Genomic DNA, 18236 nt, shown 5'->3' with positions numbered 1-18236 from the left:
AAGATGATTGGAGGACTTGGGATTCCCTTTTCTCACTAATCTGGTAATGGGTAATGACTTGGCCATGGGGTTTTGAAGGGATAAAAGATGATTGGAGGACTTGGGATTCCCTTTCCTCACCAATCAGGCCCCAGAGACTTGCCCCTCATGTCCCCTGATTGGCCCCTTGGGTCACCTGGAGGGGGATAAAAGGGGCAGCACCCCTGACTCAGGGACAGACCAGTGAGGGACCAGGAGGAAGGAGCTTCAAAGAGCTGAGCCAGTGGGGTGGAAGCAGTTGCCCCAGAAGACTGTGAAGGAGCAAGACCTGCAGGCAGCAGTTAGACCCTCAGCAGCATGGCGTGCGGCTGGAAGAAGAGGCTTTCTTCTGGGCTCCAGGATCCCCTGCGAGAGGCTGTGGCCAGCAGGAGAGGCTTCCTGCTTCAGCAAGGATCAGAGCAGTGACCTGAGAGGTTCCCAGCTTGGCTTCCAGCTCCTCCAATCAAAGACCAGGCAGCTCGACACGAGGCCAGGGCTCCAGAAAGGTCAAGATCCCTAGCAGCTAGAAGCAGTACCAGCACTGGTGGCTGTGAGACAGCATTCTTGCCTACCACATGGGAGATCCAGCTTTAAGTCCCAGCTTTGATGACTTGGGATGAGTGAACTAACAAGAAAAAATTCTTCTTGCAGTGGAAAGGGGCCATTGTGCTTTCTCCATTTCCAGGTACGTAGGCCCTATATTTCTTTGACATTTTGTATTTTGTGCCTTTTTATATTTCCCCAACCAGTATTGTTTGCTCTGCTGTTTGTGTTTTATATTTTGTTTACCCTGTCTATTGTCAATGATTGTAAGTGTCTAACCTTTGCTGAATCCTGCCCCTTGGGGCACTGTAGTATCCACTATACCCCCTGATTATGCCTGTTATGTTACCAGTATTGTTCCCTCATTAAAAGGTATATGGTTAAGTTTCCAGTGGTGGTCTGGCTCTGCTCTATAGGGGGAGGAGAGTCCCTAACACCTCCCACAGTGCTTGTGCACCTGCTTTGATCCCTTCAATTGGAGAGGGGGTACCTTTTGAAATACCGCCCGGGTAACAAAAAAGTTATTTTTCAAAAAGTAAAAAAGAAAATCCAGCTACAGTGAAGTCAACCAAAAATAAAACTATATGCCAATGTAAATATACTGAAAAATAGAAATTAACAGCACTAAAAGGGAACCTAAAGTGCAACTGAACCAGGGGTGGTCAGCCTGCAGCCCAAATGCTACAAGTGGCATGACCAGTCTCTATGCCTGGCACCCGGCAGATCAGCACAGCAGCTGCTGATAGGGCAGGAAACAGAAAGCTGAGTAGATCAGGCAGGAAGCAGAAAACGGAGGAGGTTGGGCCGGGAGTACAGACAAGGGAACAGAAAGCAGAGCAGCAGACTGAGCAGAGGAAGGGAATCCAAGTGGCACTTGGGGAGGGTGCAGGGCTAATTTGTGGCACAGCTCTTAAAAAGGTCAGTCCCCACTGAACTAAACAATTACAAGCAAATATGTTTTTAAGTAGCACATCAAAAAGGTCTCTTTGAGATACCAGGTGATCCACTAGAAATCTAGGGCAGAGACCCCCCACCCTTCCTTCCAACAATTCTCTACAAAATGGTCCAACATGGCCTGCTGGCCAGATCTGACCCTTGGCAGTACATCATCCATCTCACGGAGCATCCCATGATAGATTAGGTGTGGAGGTCAGTGCCAAGCCTGATCTCAGCCTTTCCGATCAAGCAGAGGTGGCCCGGGCCCCCAGAGCCCAATCTCAGTGGTGAGTCTAATCCAGTTCATTGACCTGCCCCGCAACCTTCATTTGCCCGCAGGGCCAAGAAGTTGAGCGTCAGTGGTCTAACATATTGTCTATTTGTGCACTATGGCATGTTATTATTAGGGTATTACATGTAATCGAGGCACTGAAACCATGTGTACATAGTTACTGTAGACTGGTGAAGCTAACATCTAAATGTGCAAAGATGGGTACAAGCATATAGATGTAATTACTTTGTAATTTTTGTTCCAGTGACCAACAACTACTAAATTCTTCAAAACTGCAATCCTTATGTAGCAAAACCCCCCGTTTTTTTTTTCTTTTAAAATGCATTCCCTCCCCTTCCCCAACCATTTCTGATTTTTTTTTTTTTCTTTCCCTCTCTAATCCCTATAGATAAGTATAAGTGAGCTAAGACATAGGATAAGCTTCAGCATTTTATTTTGGTAGCAAGTTGCATTTCTTTTGTTTTTTCTCCTTCTTTATACTCTATAATTATTATGTTTTATATTGATTTTTACTATCCTATATTACTGTTTTACTAGTACTATATGATTTAGGCCTACATATGTAAGTTAGCATAAGTCTTGTCAAGTTTCCATTTTGCTTGTCAAGTCTCCATCCTGTCCCCAGGCCCGGTTGTATAACCCATGACTCACACCTACCCCTCCTATGTAACTTGGTTCCTGAATGAATGGGGATGAATGAGCGTGCTTGAGAGACAATGGCAGTAGGTCTAAAAATAGCTCCCTCTGAATGACCGAACCATCAACACCAATACCCGGACCAAGGACCCGGCCCTTGGAACCACCCTCAGCATTCAAGGAACAAAAGATGAGGCAACCCACCATTGTGCAAAGGCTGCACATGCTCTGTAAGAACACCTGGAGCCCTCTGGAACAGGACTCACCTTGCCTGGACAGGCCCTCCCCATAGATCAGAGGTAGTCTGCTGCATAAAAGGCGGTAGTGAAGACTGACTCCTTGGGACACCCTCTCCATCTAGACCAGCACCACGCCACACCACCTATCCACCCAGAGACCCTGCTGGCGACCCCCCTCTGGACAACACCTACTGGACAACAACCCCTTTCCAGCCTGGAGAGGTGGCCATCACCCCCCACCCCCTCTTCAACCAAGGACTTGCACTCTGCTTCTCTTCCATACCTGGACTCCAGCCCTTCCACTGAGTCTCTTTCTCCTGCTGCCATTGCGAGTGAGTGCGTGTGTGAGTGCGTGTGTGAAGCAGTAACTTCATGGGGCTGTGTAGTGTGTTGTCTGTGTAATAAAACTGTTATTTGGACCCCTGAGTTGGGTTTTGCTTTATTATGGTTTGGCCCTGCTCCAATCTCTGCTCCTCACCCCTCTAACTTCTGTCTCATTTCTCCCTCTCCTGCTTCTGGCTCACTGCCACCTCCAACACCTGTCCTGAGCTCCTCTCTGCCTCCAAACCCCTTGTTTCTTTGCCACTGTCTTACCCCCACTGCCTTTCCTTTTTCCCTTGAGCAACCAGGTTTCTGCCTCAGTTGCTTTCCTGGCTGTCTCCTTGCCACCACCCGCCACAATATCTCAGCTATCTGCCTCAGTTTCCAGCCCCAGTCTACCTTAAGTTAACCCAAGCCTCAGTTCCTCAGCCAGCTTCTCTGTGGTCCACCAGTTCTAATCCTGGTTCTGGGAACTTTCACTCCCTACACTTTAACTCTCTCACCTGAACCTTCCCCCCAAGTATCCCATGTACCCCAAGCACACAAATACACATTGTACCATCCAAGTTAGGAACTTACCTGTGTGTATGTGTAGGTGGGTGTTGTGTGTGTGTGAACTGGTGTGTGTGTGTGTATGTGTATATATATATATGTCATTGTGTGCATGATATATGAATTAGTGATCTGTGTCTAACTTTTGGGGTGCATAGTGTATGTGCTTGAATTGGTGATAGGTATACATGTGCCTATGCTCGTTTGGATGTCTATGTGCCTGAGCTGGTAGTGTGTGTGTGCCTAATTGATTTGTGTGTTTGTATGTGTGCAACTGTCACAACCTCCTGTCTAACACCTCAATATTGAGATCCTGAGAGTTCGCCTGACCCTACAGGGCAACACTCAAAGATATGATATCGGATGCAAGATCCAAAACTGATTTTCATTACAATGAATCCCACCTGTTGCAAGCCCTTAAATATCCAATTTCTAGGAAAGCTGGTAATTGATTATCAGAAAATACCAGGTACCCACATATTTGTCTACCCAATCTTCTCAAGAATCCCTGTTACTTGGGTCCAGATGATCAGGGACACGCACTCGCAGCAGCCCAAACAGTAGTGGCTGTTATTGTGTGCTGCAGCACACACCCTTGTGCTTTGCTTAGGAACAAACTGTTCCACTTAGGGCAAACTACCCGTACACAATTCCTCCTGGCTCCCAGCTAGCCTCCATGTGTTGCAGGCTGGGGCACAAGCTGCCTCAGTGTGGGCTAGTTGGCAGGAAGCCCCCATGCTGAGGCACCCTAGCCAGCCAGGGAGTGGCATGTAGAGATAGGAGAGCATGCAGCCCCAGAGCAGGGAGCCCTGCTGCCACACCTGCTGGCTACTTCTCAAGCAGCCCATCTTCTCAAAGCAGCAGGAGCAACAGGCCTCCTGCTACCTGGAGGAGTAGTACCATACATATATTTTAGCATGCCTTCAGCATTATTGCATGACTAGCTAAACTGAATGTACCAAATGAATTAATCCAAAGTGGCCAACTGATGCACTCAATATTATCATGAGAAGCAACTTTGTTTTTCCAGCACAACCTTCAAAAAGCCCATTCAAGTAAATATGTTTTGATTTTGACTCTTTTCCCTCAAACCTAGAACTCCAAAAAGGTGTCATTTCTGTCCAAAACCTCCAGTCTTCACAGATTTAAAGTTGGCAAATAACATATTTCTTTTCTGGCATACATGTGTAGATGACATACATCAAATCTAGCACCCAGAAAGCTAGTTCTTAACTTCTAATTAACCTTCTTTGCCATGACAACCTGAAATTCCTTTCTACAATAAAAAGAAAAATGCAGAGACAGTAAAAATAATTTTTGATTATTGTCAAACCACACAAGATGGGTCACAACCTACAATAAACAGTTTACCTCTTCTAAAAAAAAAAAAAGTGTGTTCAAAATATAAATCCACAACAGTGTGTAGTTGTTATAGACAACACTTTTCTTTCCTGTATGATGACAAATTTGCTAGACTTAAACGAAAATAATAGTAGACCATCTTCTCTGCACTAATACCATTTTGTACACTTTTTTCTTTAGACTTAAGTGTCACGCACACTGAAAATACCTACCATGCCTAAAACTGTTACATACTGTTCTCTAGGAATGATTATACTTATTATTAACTTATTCTAGTAGTTTTTTAAATAGCACACTTCCCTCTCAAGGCATCGTTCCAAAGATAAACAGCTGCTAGTAATGCACTGGCTCTTGTCAAAATCAATAATTACACACTTAGCAACAGCACCTAGAACTGGATTTTCAATTCTACATCAGGGTGCATTAATCAATACAAATAAAGTTTTCACAGCTTCTACAAAAATAAAATTAAGTGATATCATCATGAATTTCCACTTGCATAGCAGAAGATAACTGAATTTATTAGATCTTCTTCAAGGATTGTAGTTTCCTGTGGTTGAGGCACAGTATTGAATTTGAACCCAAGTCCTGGAATGAAATTTAAGCACAACAGAAATCAAAATAATTTGTACTATCTATAGCTGACCATAAACCTCTTGTGACTTATATCTTCTGTTATGCAATGAACTGCACTTATGCGTGTTTTAAAAACGTGAGCCTACATTTTGAAGCTAAGAGCACTGCAAGAAATCAAACAAGGATGTGAAATTTCCTTAAGTGTGGAGAACACCAATGTCACCCATCGAGACTATTCAGTGTCATGTTTTTATGAATGATGCCACCACCAAAACCACTGCACAGATTAGGAGACATAAGTTTACCTCCAGTTAAATTTTAGGGTTACTGCATTTTAGGACTGCTTCCAAAAAGGATGCTGCTTGCACAGTGCAAAACACTGAAACAGACTCATAGAAATATAGGGCTGGAAGGACCTCAGGAGGTCATCTATTCCAATCCTCTTATTCAAAGCAGGACCAGCCTCAACTATATCATTCCAGCCAAGGCTTTGCTTAGCTGGCTGGATATGGGGTGAGTAGCTCCCCCCCTGCCCAGTGCTTGGCTGGGGAGGGGACCAGATAGACCAGTTGCTTGCTTAAGCATTGCAAATCCAAGCCAAAAGAATAGGGTTATTCTCGGAGAACTGGCCTTTGACAAAGAAATGGAGCTCAGCTTTCCTTAGCAGGCTTTATTACAGGGCGTGACTCACCGCCTACGGAAGATACCACGGAACAACGTGCAACCCAACCCAATTTGCCCGAGGCTAAGCTGGCAGGGCCAGTTCTTTAGGAACGGCGTGGCCCATTCCGTTTATTCGGGTGCAAGAAACCGCTCCTCCGAGCAAACAGACGCAGAGGGCTGGTCTCGCCATGCGCTGCCCCCGCGGGCTGCGGCAACGCCCCAGCAATGCCGAGGCTGCCCGAGGCATTTCCGCCCCGGCCACGTCGGAGGCTGCGCTAGAGTCGGGGCGCGGGCAGCCCCCAGGGCAGGCGGCTCTTGCTTCCACCCCCCGCGCGGCGCCCGAGGCGCGGACAAAAGGCTACAGAGAAACTAACTCCCCTCCCCCCCCGGTCGCACAACACCGCCCCGCCTCCCCCACACAGCGCTCGGCCCGCCCCCCCCCCCAGCTCCCTGCTGCGAGCGGAGCGGGTCGCCGTGCGGCAGGGGAGCGCGGCCGGCTCCGAGCCCCGCTTCTCCCGCCGGGCCGGGACCCGTGGCGCAGCCCGGGGTGCCCCGTGGAGGTGGCGCTGGCAGCCGCGAGGCCGAGCCCTACCTACGAGCTAGAGCCGGACCGGGGGGACGCGGCGGCAGGGGGGAACGGGACACTGCTGCTGCCGCCGGTTCGGGCTCTCGCTTCTCCTCGGACTTTGCTCAGGCTCGGCCGCTCCCTGACAGCCGCCGCAGTCCCTGGATGGAACTCCGCCCTACACCCGGGTGGAGTCCTGTGCTCCGGATACACTTCTCTCCCACTTCCGGGAGAAGCCGGCAGGCGCTAGCCTGGGCAAGCAGCGGCATACTACCTGCATGGGGGCCGTCTGAGCAGGGGAGGGGAGGCAGCCGTTACCGTGGTAACCGCCGCGAGTGCCCCGGATGTGAAGCTGGTTCTCGCTTCCGGTTGGCCCGAGCGCACTTTCTTCACCATAGAGCTGACAGGGGCCGCGCGGGCCGCAGAGTCTGCTGGGAAAGCATCGGCGTGCGTGGGCATCGCCGCTGATGGGGCGGGCGAGAGGGAGCCCCGGAGAGGCTTGGGCGGCCCCCTGGGTGCGGGTGGGGTTGGGGTTGCTCCCGAGCGGCTGGGCCTCTGCCTGGCTCTGAGCGTGCAGAGACACCTGCCCGGCCCGGCGCGGCCCGGCCCGGTCCTGCGCGAAGCCACGGGTCTCTTGCAGCTCCGAGCGCCCTTGGCTGCGTCCCCCAGCGCGCAGGGGACTCGTGTGAGGCGGGTGCGGTGGTGTAACACATTGCATTGCTGAGGGCTGGGATCACCTTTGAGTTGTACTTCATGCAGCACCGTTGAAACAACGAGGCTGGTGTTAGCTGTAACTTTAGAGGCCGGTTTGCACACCACTCTTGCAGAACGTGGTAGGAAGAAGCTGAGAAACTTATAACAGGATCATAGTTTACAGCTCTCGATTATGGGTCTGCTTTCTCACCCTTTTTTGCCTGTGCCTAACATGCAAACCTGGCACCTGGCTTGAGAAATCCAGTGAATGAAATACAAGTTTTTTTCCCCTCTGTCACGTGGCAGGGTAAGCCATTGCTTTCTGCAAAGGTACAGAAATCTGTGCAGAAACGTTACCAAAAAAGCCCTGCCCTGTGTCATTTTAAAGAACAAGCCTGCACTGCCTGCAGATCTGGAGCGTTCTTGCTCTGGAGATACGAATCGATGATCAGATCCGACATGGACAAATCCAACATTCCTATTCTGATTCAGAAGCTTTTAAATAATGCCCCAGATGCCAGGTGAAATGTCAGCTCCCCTCCTCTTCCCTCAGCCCTGCAGAGGGTCTTGGGGAAAAGTCATCTTCCCCTTTCACCTGCAGCTGCAAGTTTCGCAGCCCTCTACAGGGAAGACATTACCTTTCACTAACATTTAAAGAGCACTTCCATGAGTGGCTACTGAGAAGTATATGTGTGTAATGGGGGGCAGTGACTCTTTCAGGGAGAGAAAAAAAAACAAAGCAAAACAAAACATCCTTGGGCTTTTAACTGCTACCATGACCCTGCGGAAGGTCCAAGGCGGCCCTGGGGACGCACACATCCCAAGCCATGCTCCGGGCTCCAGTTTCCAGCCAGCTCCAGGCATTGTTTACTTCCCTGCTCTGAGCCCGCGCAGGGCTAGATCCCGCCGCCTGGAAGCAGGGAGCAGGAGGAAGAAGAATGACAGGGAGCTGGGGTCGGCGCCCACCTGCGGGCCGGATCAATCCTGGGATTGGGGCAGGCACTTCTCAGTGGCAAACAACAAGGCCGAGTTTGCCCGATCGCCCAAAGCCAACCTGGGGGCAGCAGCCGGCGAGGACCAGAGCCTCCAGCACCACGGGGCACAGCCCTTCCTACCCCCAGCTGGGCCTGGGGCAGTACCCCCCCGTGTGGGATGGCAGCACGCCCTGCATGGGATGGCAGCGCCAAGCAACAGGAGGTGCCAGAAGTCCCCCAGGGCCAGGGGATCGCAGCCCAGCCTGGCACCCTCGCAGCACACGTTCCAGACTCCTCTGGGCCTGGGAGGGGGGGACACACTCACCCCCAGATGACATAGTTGGTCTTGACGTTCTCGGGTCAGGAGAACTTGCTGAAGATCACTTCATCACCCTTCACCATGATCTCCTGCGTGTTGTAGTGCTGCAGCACACTCAGCACGTCCGCCATCTTCCGCCCCATGGCTGGCCCTGCCAATACCAATATTGTCTTATAAAAGTGGTAGAAATGGGTCTGGGGGTCAGTACAGCTGAGGTCTTGGAAATTAACCCTATTTGTTACATTGTAAAGTGGATTCCCTTTACGCAAATTCGAGTTATGTACCATTTTCGAGGAACATATGTACAGCATAAAGGAAGGGAAATCTGTTTATAGAAACACGCACACACACGCAGACCCCCACCCCATGTACATATACAGGCAGCCCCACTTAATGCTGTTTCAGTTAGTGCTGTTTTGCTGTAATGCTTGTTTTACCTTGATACCCAATTCCACTTAGTGCTCAGTGAGTTTTGTTTTGTTGTAACACTTATGGGCATCGTACAGCTGGCGGCAGGGAATGTGCGCTACAGCCACAGTGCAGCGGCGGAACACAGCCTTGTGCAATTTAGCACCAATTTGCTTGTGTCACCATCTTGGTTCATCAAAAACTTGTGTGCCTTGCGTTTAGCAATTAATTTTGACCTTTGAAATCAATCATCGTGAGTCAGAAACGTGCAACCAACTCTGTAACTGCAAGTGCTGAGAAAAAGCAGCACAAAAGCTTAATGCTGGAGCTTATATTGGATGTCCTGAAGCAAATTGAAGAAGGCAAACGCCAGAATGAGGTCTTTAGACTGTTGGATTTGGATTAGAATGTTTGAATTAGATCATAGAAAATTAGGGTTGGAAGGGACTTCAGGAGCTCATCTCGTCCATCTAGAAGTTTGAATTAGATGTCCAAATTGAGTGATTTTTATAGTACTAGCGGGGAGCCGCATTAACGAATTATATTTATTTACATTAATTCTTATTGGAAAATTGGTTTCGCTTAATGCCATTCTGCTTAACACTTGTTTTTTTTGGGAACCAGTTAAGACCGCTAAGCAGGGGCTGCCTGTATGTGTGTGTGTATGTGTGTATATACATGTGTGTGTATGTGTATGTATGTGTGTGTATGTATGTATAACTGTACCTCTAACAACCCATCAAATGACCATTGTGGTTCACTTGACAGACCAAAACACACTTTACCAGTTAACCTATTTTACTCCCATTACAATGTTCGCACCACACACCCATGCATCGATTGCCATTCAGCACTTTCTTATGACTGCTTGCCTCGAAATAAAGCAATGCTTCAACTTTCATGACCCAATTCTCACTCACTCATTGGCAAGTTATAATGAGCAATACAGGAAACCCTCTCTATTTGCGGGTTTGGTGTTCGCGGTTTCAAATATTTGTGAATGCCAAACCTGCATTTTAAATATACTTTATACACTTAGAAGAGCAGGGCACTTGCTGCTGCTGGACTCCCGCCGTCGCCGCTGGAGCAGTGCCCCCAGCCACCGGGGGCACTGCATTCATGAGCACAGCGCCTTATTTGCGGATTTCGCCATTCACGGGGGATACAGGAACGTATCCCCTGCGAATGGCGAGGGTCGCCTGTATAAAATTGATAAGGTTGATTTGCATGGTTATTTGCGTGTATATTTGCATGGGTTTTTTTTGGTGTACAGTAGTTTGCATGAAATATGATACTTTTGAGCTTCCAATACAATAATTTAACATTTAAGACCTGGCAACACTGCACTGCAAGGACTAACAGGGTGGTTGGGCAGGGGGCACACTGGGCCAGGCATCTCAGCTGTAGGGTTGGGGTAAAGCTAAACAAGCTGCCCCAATGCAGGGCAACCTCCCTTGACAGCCTGCTCCTGCCAGGCATGTGGTAAAGACCCCTTCTGTGCATTACATGCATTTTGCAGATGACTCACACAGTCAGTTGATACCAGCCACACATGCAATGTAACAATTGCACCATTAGCTGGTGAATTGTGCAATAAAAACGAGTGTTCAGCTATAAAAAGAGCCAGCCAGCTAGAAAGTGCTTGAAAATGTATAACCCCCATCTCCTCCCATAGCTGGCATTTGTCCAGCCTAAATTGAGTGTGTAGCAGGGCCCTTAGAAACACCTGAGTAAGTGGTGCTCTGTTCCAGAGACCAAGCAGGCCACTGGATAAGTAGTGTTGTGAGCACTTCTCTGATGCGGCTGCATGGGTTGACCTGAACTGGCCTCTTGAACCATGTCCAGATGGGCATGGGGGTGCGGTATGTAGCGTCACAGACCCATCTTCGGCACTACATTCCGTACATGCAGGTGTTCCCTGCACTGATGCTTTGCAGTACTACCCCTGGAAATCCTGTGGTCCAAAAACCCCACACCAAAAAAAACTACGGTGATGCATGTGGCAGCAGCATGTGTAACCCAAAACAGGAGCCTGGCAGGCTGGAGCCATGATCTGGCTGCTGGCCATGCGCTCTGCTGCAGGAGCACGGCAGCTCCTTAAGGCCCCCATGACCCTACACAGGTAAGGCTGCTGGGGCCTGCAGTTGTGCTGGCCCCAGCCTCCTCTACCTGATGCAGCGTAACTTCTCACATGCCGGAGCACATATGGCATGAGTGTTCCCCAGGGACATGCAGCAACAGCAGCACAAAGTGTGCCACTGCTACTTGTTCCTGGGAAAGTACATGTTCTTGCACATCTGGACGTGCCCTCCTGGGTAATGGCTCAAATGTCTCCAGAAGATGGAGCACAAAGCAGTAATTGTAAGGGTTTATCTGCTTCATGAATCACAGTGGTGCAATAGAAGTGAGAGTCACCAGATGGTTCTTTACACGTTCTGATAAACAACTGCATAAAATCAGATCCTGAAAAGAATCACATTAGGGAAGGTGTCGGTTTTTATTAAGAGCTGGCTCTATCAAATTAGAACTTCATAAGTGAGCAGTAAGTTTTGGCATCTCCTTTACGGGGTGTCTGATTTTATTTTGTTCAAATTGGACATTCATACTGAATCACTGATCGCTTCTTAAACCACTAGGTGTTACCAGAAAGTTGGTTCTTCCTGCTTAGGCTCTATGGAATCACTGTGCATGGCAGATGAGAAACTTCCTGTGAAAGATAAAACATATATCCATGTAAAATAAAGAAAATATTACATGGTGACAAAACCCCATAGGAAACATAATTTAGTGTTGATTCTGCTAGCCATATCTCTAATACAGTTAAATAATTAACTGTTGATCAAAGTATACACATATGAAAACAGAGCAATCCATGTTATGCCGGATTGCACAATCTATTATGAGCAGCATTTCCATTTTGACACAGAGGGCAGAGGTTAGATTACGATTTAGATTGGTGCAATTTACTCTGTCAGCTACATTGTTTATTGCAATAGTAATTTGCATTGTCTTTTTCTAATGGTTCATAATGACTAAACTATCAGTTTGTGAATTATTCTGCCTACTTAGATGGCATGGTAACAGAAGCACTTTGAGACACGTAAACATGCTTTCAGCCTGAGTGCATTCTTCCAAGCATTCATTCTGCAGTAGCAATCACAGAGAAAGTATTCTGAGTCTTGGACATAATGCACACATCACAAAAATACAATAAAATATTAAAAATCAAATGCCACAAAAATGTGAGAGAAGGCATAACTTAATTTTTAGTATCCAAAACATACCATTTCAACAAGAATAACCAAACTTCAAGCAAACATCACCATCACATATTTATTGAATTTCATAAGCCAAAATTCATGTAATTAATATCTTCCTGTTATCCCATGTTTTGACCTTATTGAAATTAAAGAGTTGAAATGATGGTGGATTTCCTCTGGCAGGGGTTTATTTGTCTTTCTCATCACTGCAAATTATGTTTTTATTTTTCTCTTCAAGTCTAAGTAGACTGGGAACCTGTCGTTGTTTCTACGTTTTAAAAGTAAGCTGCCACCTCCTCCTGAGTAATATGACACTAATTTTTTTAGGCTTGCCAGAGAAGTTAGTTGCAGGTGTATTCAAATGCAGGATGCTCTGAAGTTCCTCATAATTTTTCAGTAAAAAAAAACGGAAAATGAGATTTAGATTTTAGATTCTGCACAGTATTGTGCAGATTCTGCCAGGTGATGGGCAGCTGCTGTACACAGGGGGAATGGTGACCTCTGGTTGCCGCTCTGAACACTAACACATGGCTGTGGCAAAAGACACACTCCCCATCCCTATCAGTACCACAGGTCGGTTGCCCATATAGGCCCACTCTAGTTACTCTACTGCTGTACGAGTGAGAGAGAGACTTGCTGTATTCATGTTCTTCAATGTAGCACAGATTGAAAATTGCAAATAAAAGAGAAACAGGAAAAGTAGCATTTTCTGTGCTGATGTGCTAGAAATATTAACGTGTGTTATAACCAAAAATATACATATAATAGATTACATGTTATATCAAAACCAGTGTAATATATATATGCTAAAACATAATAATGAAATGAATTATATCATCTACTATAAACACAGCCGCCTCAGAAATACAGTACAGTAACAGTTTATTCAACATGCTGTTGAGCAGGTGAATAATTTAACGACAATTTAAAATAGGCAAAGTATAATTGCCCAAATTGGAATCTGATAAGGGCAACAGAATTAACTGATTTATTCTTGCAAACAAGAACAGTGACAAAACCTGCAGTGGAAACTTTTTCCCACAGTAGTTGGGACCTTCTTTTCTTTACCCTATCAAAAAGAGCCCTTTTTGTAGCAACCTCCTCTATGTTCCATATGTATATTTGCCAGTATCACATATCAAGAATTAAGAGGGATACATGTACAATTTCAGCTCAGTTCTCACCTTTATGCAAAACATTACTTTATCAAGGCACACAATCAAATGTATGACTTGAAAAAAGAAAGTCACTTTAAAGATACATTAGTCCAGTAATTCTCAACCAGGGTGCCAGGGTACTCAGGAGCACCATGAGATCCTTTCAGAGGCGTAGCAGGGTGCCACACAATATTAGCACTGTTAAGTGTGTAAAGGGGGCTGGGGTGGCATAGTTGTTAAGGCACTCAGTTGACAGTCCAGAGGTTGCAAATTCAAGGCGATAGCAGAAGCATTCTTGACACAGTCTGTCAGGCTCAACAAACTTGTTAATTCATGCAGAAGCCCAGACATGAGTCACAAGAAAAAAAAAGATTTCCAATAGGAAACTATAGTGCTGAAATTTTGACCTGCTGTGATCTTTGAGTTGTTTGCAACAGAATTTCTCTTTTTCCATATCAAAAATAAATAACAGTGAAAATTAAGGGTTGGTAATTTTCAGGTGTGCCTTGAGTCTAACAAGAAGTGAATTTGAATAGGTTAAGAACTGCTGCCTAAGTCTGTTATTTTTAGATAAGCAATGCTTGCCCCTAAATTGTCCACTACAGCAATTTGAGGTTCAAAGAAAACTTACCGTTCATTGTTTTTGTTTTTGAAAATAACAGCAAATAAAAACTATAGAAATAGGAGGTTATAAAGTAGATTCCTGCAATTTGTTTATATAATGATGTTACAAAGCCATCAACTTAGACAACTTCTTATTACTAAGTCAAGATCTGTTGACAGATTTTAGAACAGAACTATTTTCATGTAGTATCAGTAGATACATCAGTAGATATTTCATTCTTATCAATTTTATCACAAGGAACAGGATCAAACCATATTTCATATTAAATGTCTTAGTCTGAAAGTGTCTAGCTTTTTCAGTCATGCCTCTATTTTTATTTCTCATCTCTTCTGCATGAATGCCACTACTTTTATTCCTCTACTTAGACTGTAGCTAATGTTTTGCTGCTAATAAGTTGGGCTGATAGCCAGTAAAATCACATGTTTTGCGAGATGATGTTTTTAGGACACAAATAGAAGCACAAGAATTTCAAGCCAAACATTACAACTAGAACCTGAGAACAAGATAATATCAATAATTAAGTTACCATATTTCAGCTATTAAGTTACCATATTTCAGCTATTTCAAAATTCTAGGATCACTGACCAGTTTGCTGAGGATGATGAAGAGGCCAAGCCACTAAGTTTAGAGAGGTCATGGAAGTCTGCTGAACTAATTTGATCCTAATATACAGCCAGACTGGCAGGCTCAGAGGGTTTGTAAAAATATGAATATCTGTTGAGTTATAAAAGAGATCCAAAACGCATAGATAAAGTGTGTGCATATTACAAAACAGCACATATTGGCTGTGTTCAAATGATCTAGGTTTGTTTTCCTATTAGAAACACCTACCTAGAAACACCTGACCAGACATGATGAGCCCTTGAAGAGCAAAAATCTTCCAGTGCTGAAGGTATGCAGCCAGCAGGCCCCTGTGCACACAACTCAGCGTGCTCTCCAGACTCCCTCAGTCTGCCTTGAAACAGGTGACAGCATGACATATGACAACCTTGATTGAATGCCCCAGCCTGGTCAGTTAGCCTGGGTCTTTCTGCAGTACAGTGTGGGATTTGGAAGGGGACATGTTCTGTACTCAGCTCAGATGGAGCAGCAGAGTTCAGTGATCAACACATGGTCTCCCAAGAAAGGAGTGGAAACAGCACTCTAAGATGCTAGAGGACTGTGCTGTGTCTTTTCGCAGAAGAGAACGTGAACAGAAATTTGCTCTCCCAAGAGAAACTCTCCTAGGAGTGCTTTAAACTTGATTCTTCTAACGTTATTTCTCACCAAGAGCAGCCATTTTTGCCCTAGGAGAAAAATCTTAAACATCTGTAAACTTGTAGTTTCTCCTGGGAGAACAGTGACTGTTCCAGGAAAAACTCAATGTCTGTATGTGGCCTGTATCATGTATTTTCAGAGAATATCTGCATTTTGAAACTAAGAAAAACAAGTTAAAATTTAGTGGAATATGAAGCTGAATATGAATTTCTTACAGATTAAAATGTATGTACTAAATATGCCTTATTCATAGTCCTAGATATTATACTATATTGCAAAATTCCCTTTATATGTATAAAGCTCTATACAGGCCAACTAGACAAGGAATAAAATAAACTTTCATTTCTATGGTATGTTTCATAAAAACTTTATCTTGAATGCTTCAACCAGATTAGATGTGGTTCAACATTAATTATACTAATGTCATGAGGGACGCTGAACATGTTCAGGAGTAACAAATATTGTTTGGGCACAGGACTGTTTCATGTAACAGGAATTTTCTGTTTGGATATTTGAATTTCAAATTACAACCACAAAAAAAGTAGCATCAAAGCAAGAAACAAACTAAGAGGTGGAGAAAATTAGAAATGAAAGAGAGTTGACTTATGGTAAAACAGGCACAGGAAACTGTTCCAGTGATGTTGCATAGTTAACAGAAAAAATAGGAGGCAACACTTCTGGTTCCTATTCTTTACTATAGAAGTCGCTTATGTGAGAATTCCAGAAATTATTTTTCTCTCTAAAAACAATCCTTCCTTGACTACTCTTGCAACCAGTATTAGAGCAACCTTCATTCTCCTCTTCTCCCACAAGAACTTGTGGGGTATTACATAAGGTTGCACCCCAAAAGCACTGCTTTAAGTGAAGCAGACAGTACCAAATATTCTATCAGAAACCAAAAGAAATGATAACATTGAGAGGATGGCACATGAGAAGTAGAATTGTTAATTTATATTACTACTATCAAGAAAGATTTAGTGCTTGAAAGTGACAGATTAACAACCCTGATTCCAATTCTTCAAACACTTAATCACATGTTTAACTTTACTACCATTTCAAGTGCTCGTTGATTGACTATAAAGTTAAGAGGCAAGATTTTTTTTCTTTTACTGTGCAGTTGGTCCAATAAAAGAAATCACCCAAAATAAATCTTTCCATTTTACGTAATTCCTGCATCATCACAGCTACGCCACACCACACCACTCTAACACTACTATAAAATTAAGGACATGTATAAAAGTTTGCAATATTATGCCTTTAAAAACAAGTCCTTATCCTTTGCTTAGTAGCCAGGCCTTTGCTTATCCTTAAAACAGGTACCATATGGACAGCTACAGTGACACATTCTGTATGTTTCTGAGTCAAATTGCCAGATATTTAGGACAGTTAATTCTCTCTGCCATCTCATTCTTTATCTTTCTTATTGAGACTGCCAACAAATAGATTAGAGTGTTTTTCTGAAACCACTGGAAGGGGACAGAAGTCATCTCACAAAAAGTTTTTAGGAAGAGGTAGTTATGGGGACTGCCAAGCTGAGCTATAGCAAGAAAGCCACTCAATTATTTACCAAGGGAAGAAAACTTTAGACCTAGTGGTACTGGGAAAACATTTGGGATTTTAAACCCTATCTTTAGTACTGGTGTCTTCACAGTCCTTGGAAATCAGGATTTGGTTTGCAAGAGGATTTGTGCTGCGAGAAGATAGTGACCAGTGTGTGTCTCCAGCAGGTGTTCTATGCGCTTGAGGCTGAATGGAAGATGAGAGTGCATGCGCAGTGTGTACCTGTAGAGTGGATTCTGTGTTTGGTACTCTTGATATTGAATTGTGCACATGCACAATGGTATCCACCTTGAATAACTCTCTGGAATGCATAACCTTTTGAACTGGTGACCTACTTTGAGAATGTAAGCATGCGTGGTAATGATTTTTTGGATAACTAGGGAAACCAGAATGCCTCTTCTGAGAGTTGCAAACCCCTTCAGGCATGTGTGGGTGTGCATGAGTTTGAATGGATTTGACTGTGTACCTGTCTTTAGTGTGTTTGTAGTGTGGATTCCTCTGTATAGTTGTTCGGTTCGGAGCATGTGCTTGGAGAGAGGATGGTGGAGAGCGGTCCCCTAGGCAGTGACGCTTCTTTGTAGTGAAGGGCAGAGCTGCTGCCCAAGTCTTCTACAGCACAGCTGAGCCCTAAGGGGCTGCATAGTGCAGGACACTGAGATACCACAGCTGCATTCTGTCAGGGGAGCCTGCCAGAGTGTAAGGCCGCAGGGTGCCAGCATGCGGCCCGCAGACAATCAACCAGGTCAGACTGGCTGTTTTTTCCATCAGTTACTGACACTGGCATCTTCCTGTTACATCAGAACTTATTTGGTAAAGTATCCATTCCAGCCTTGTTCTTGTGAGTGTCCTGAGTTTATATCTGAATGCAACATTGTATTGTTGTTGTTTTCCACTTCCCCTCTCCCTTTGTTTGTTATCAATAAAATCCTTGTTTTGTTTTACCTTTAATTTGTCTTGATTACCTCTAATATACCAATAAAACCAAGGTGGGCCCATAGCCAGTACTGCCACCCTCAGTAGTGGTCACCTTGGCTAGCTCCTAACCTTGTTGTCTGTCCCTTTCTGGGCCTACCAGATCAGGGTTCAGTCCTCCCTAGCAGAGGTTCCCAACCCCTCTGCCATGGCCCGATACCAGGCTGTGAGTGGTTGGCTGCTGGACCGCAAGTCTGGAAGTGACTGGCAAACTGCGGACCATCAGCCTACCATTTTTTATACTTAGTAAAAAAAAAAAGTTGTCTGCCGCTCCGCAATTTGCCGGTCACTTCCAGTCTGCAGTATGC

The 18236-nt window shown here is 45.2% G+C and overlaps 1 protein-coding gene across 4 annotated transcripts in view; it reads right to left on the bottom strand.

Moving 5' to 3' along the window:
• Positions 1-6900, bottom strand: part of LOC102565034 (Ro60, Y RNA binding protein) — a 32508-nt gene extending 25608 nt beyond the window's left edge. For 2 of the 4 annotated variants that reach the window (XM_059728402.1, XM_059728403.1), the window contains exon 1: positions 6735-6900. The gene's annotated coding sequence lies outside the window, so the exon portion shown is untranslated. Of the gene's footprint in view, positions 1-6730 lie in introns of all 4 variants that reach the window. The other 2 variants (XM_059728401.1, XM_059728400.1) reach the window with 2 other exon arrangements.
• Positions 6901-18236: the final 11336 nt, after the last annotated feature.

Source organism: Alligator mississippiensis, chromosome 5 (assembly GCF_030867095.1).
Source record: "Alligator mississippiensis isolate rAllMis1 chromosome 5, rAllMis1, whole genome shotgun sequence".
Taxonomy (NCBI): Eukaryota; Metazoa; Chordata; order Crocodylia; family Alligatoridae; genus Alligator; species Alligator mississippiensis.
The sequence above is the reverse complement of the archived record's forward strand: the minus strand, read 5'-3'. Positions and strand labels throughout refer to the sequence as shown.